A 3,677-nucleotide genomic window follows, 5' to 3' on the forward strand; every position below is an offset into this window, starting at 1 on the left:
CTACACTTTTTGTCACTTGAACAGCTAAAGCGAATTTTCTGCTGTTTGGCTGTCATGTGATCACTCAAAAATACAGTACATGTACATGTAGTTGTTCTTATGATTGACTCATTCATAAGTTTTCAAAAATCATTATTCACTGAAAATCTCACCATCTGTCCTAGTTCTCCTTGGTGTGTTTAGAAAACTTGTGATGTCTGATTTGTGAATTAATCTTTTGAGTCTTTTTGAGTCTTTTCAGTTAATCAGTTTACAAAACTGGTCTGAATGATTCACTTGAATTTGACTCTTCAGATTCTCTATTCCAGCGTTTTGAATCAATGATCCAAAGACGTTGAAGATTGTACCCAGAGTAATTTTTATAGTTAATAATGTTGTTGTTTTTTAATTTACAATAGCCATTATTCATTAAGTTTTAATTAATTCACAACCTAAATATGATCTGTATTTTATAGATTTTACAAATTAATTTCTTTAAAACGTCAGACTAAATTTTGTCACATGAACAGCTAAAATGAATTTTCTGGTGTTAGGCTGCTGGTGCTTTTTCCTTTTTTTTTTTTTACTGGATTGTTCAACAAGTGCAATACATGTAGTTGTTCTTACGATTAACTCATTGACGAGTTTTAAGGCATTATTCACTGAAAATCTTGCTATATGTTCTCCTTTGTGTGTTTAGAAAACTAGTGATGACTGATTTGTGAATGAATCTTTTGAGTTGGATCTTTTCAATGAATCAGGTCACAACTGAACTGGACTCTTCTGGTTTTTGAGTTCAACTCACTGAATCAATGATTCAGTCTCAGGAGTCAACGAGTCATTATCTCTGAATAGCAGCTTCATTTTTGGCTGTTTTACACGTAGAGCTATTAGATGATTTCAAAGAATTAATATATAATAACAGCACACGAGTCTACTTTTATGTTGCTTCTGTGATGCTTTTACATTTTTGAGTTTCAGTTTAGAGATTTCATCTCCAACCATTGCATAAAAACGAGCAACCAACACAGTCTTCAAAACGTCTCTTGAATCCATGGTTGAAAAAGTCATACAGAAAATGTAAATAATGACAAATTGTGAATATAACATCAAGTAACTTCATAATTTGCATCCAAATGCGAACCGGTTCAAATATCTACCAGCCACAGAGCAGCATAAGAAGACAACATAACCATGTTTTTCTTTATATTCGTATGTGCAAAAGCAGCTCAGGGCTGAAGTTTTCCCGCTGTGTGATCCAGAGACTCTCTCAAGTGTCTTCCTGACGTCCTCTCTGCTAATGAAACCGCAGAACACCCTCAGCATAAAAGCAGCGACTTTGCTAACAGCCTCTGAAAAGCTCTCTCCATTTGAGATTCGACATGCTTAAGCAGGGGTGAAATTTTCAAGAGGGAAAACAACTTTTAATCTCCGTATTGAAGCGAGCCAAGTCCGTGTCCTTTTCTGTTTCACTGACTTTGCTCTTGAACGCTCAAATAAAGTCCAGCCACATCTGGCTGGTGCCTTTGATCTTTGGAGTTTAACAAGCTGGACGTTTCTTTGTTGCAGGAGACGCTTTGAGAAGGCCAAAGCAAGGAACGTACCAGTTTTTGGTGTGACACTGCAGAAATGGAAACCAAGTGAACAAGCGACATCTAAATCTGTGTTGTGTCAAAGTACTTGCATTTTACTGCGGCTTACAAATTAATTTACAAATTTTAGAATCTCGGCAGAAGCCATAGATCATTGGATAACCAGTAATTATTTCTATATCATAATTATTTATTATATTATTATTTATATACACTTCCCTTCAATTCAAAAGAGACAGTAAAGATATGCATTATAATAAAAATGTTCAAAACATATACTATCATTTGAAAAAAAAGAAATACATTAATTATACTTTTTGAAATTAATTATACTTTTATTCAGCATGTTTGCTTTAAATTGATCAAAAGTGACAGTAAAGGCATTTATAATTTTACAAAATATTTCTATTTGAAATAAATGCTGTTCTTTTCTTTTGTTTCTATTCATCAAATAATATTGACTTTTTTCCACAAAAATATTAATTATTTTCAAAATAATAAATGTTTCTTGAGTAGTAAATCAGAATAATAAAATGATTTCTGAAGGATCATGTGACACTGAAAATTGGAGTAATGATGCTGAAAAATCAGCTTTGCATGATTTTTGTACAAGTTACATTGTTACATTGTACAATATAATAAAATAATTTTAAATTGTAATATTTCACAATATTACTATTTTTACTGTATTTTCAGCTAAATATCTTTACAAAATATAAGTTAAAATTATTTTCTGTATTAAAATATACTTTTAAAAAAACATGCAAATTTGTATAAAATAAAAAAATAAAACACAAAATATAATAAAATGCTACAAAAGAAAATTTAAGTAAAAGTGTTAGATGACAGCAAACTAATCTAAATGCAAAAATAGGGAAAATTAATATGCATTTCACAGTATAAACGATATGAACTGATAATAATGAAAACATTTCTGTATTAGCCAATAACTGACATAATACTGATATATTTTTCATCCCTTCTTCTGCTTGCATAGTACTCATGTGATGTACTGTTTTTGGCATATTATATAGTCATTTCTCTCCTTCCAGTTCTTAAACATTAAACACACTCACGGTTGGTTGCTTTAAATCCAAATTTTCAGTCAAACAGTCTACTTAAAGGAACAGTTTAGAATTAGCTGCAGCGTTTTTATGCTGATTGTCAAAAGTCTGGAAAGGCCAGGCCAGACTGACATTGACTCATTTGCGAAAAAGTGTCTGAAGCTGAAGGAAATAGCAGATGAAGGTTCAGGTCAGACGAGCGCCAAATCGGGAGTCTGACACACTGCAGTGAAGTGCCGAAATAATTTAGTTTGATATCCCTTATAGCTGCTTGAGTCATGTATCACTTTCATAAGAGCACAGAGTGGGATATCTGTAAAAGCGGATATCTGCCGGCCAAAGACAAAGCAGAACGAATGAAGAAAGCAACGCTGGCGTTTAGCTTCGGAACAGAGGAGACTTGAAGCTATCTCTGAACCGCAGACACGCTGAGTCACTTGTAGACGCTACTGAGCCTCTCTCTGAAGTAATGAAAGAGGTAATTGAATATTTAAGCACTTAATTAAATTTACTTTTTCATCAGAGTGGGAACAGTGCAGTGGCACTTACTGTCTAAGTAGCTCTTAAAATAAAGTTCCTGCAGCACTGAAGGCGAAGCGGAGCCTCTCTGATCAGTGGAAATGATACTGAGAGATCTGAGCGGGGAGCTATCAGGGATCACAGAGCTGGATTTTCCCATTTTCATTTCCGAAGACTATTCGCATGACATTCACGTGGCAGCAGGGAAAGATCGCAATTGAGTCTAAGAGGCTGTTTGCACAACAGGAGGTGACGCGCGATCGATTCGGGGATAATCAAGATGCAACAGTCAGTTTCGCCAAACTTGACTTCACCCGAGTTCTCTTTCAGGCTGGTGAAGACCTGCGACGCTGATTCAGTGACTGAAAAATTGACCTCGCTGTTGACGTCACGGGCCCAGAGAAGAGTTTCTGACTACTTTGCCAGGTACCACTTTACCAGGCATTGTGGGGATTATCCTAGAGTGCTATGATACAGTTTATCCACAGTAATGTGCAGTTGTGTAACTTGACTTGACCTTTAT

The sequence above is a fragment of the Onychostoma macrolepis genome, chromosome 25 (assembly GCF_012432095.1).
Source record: "Onychostoma macrolepis isolate SWU-2019 chromosome 25, ASM1243209v1, whole genome shotgun sequence".
Classification (NCBI taxonomy): domain Eukaryota; kingdom Metazoa; phylum Chordata; class Actinopteri; order Cypriniformes; family Cyprinidae; genus Onychostoma; species Onychostoma macrolepis.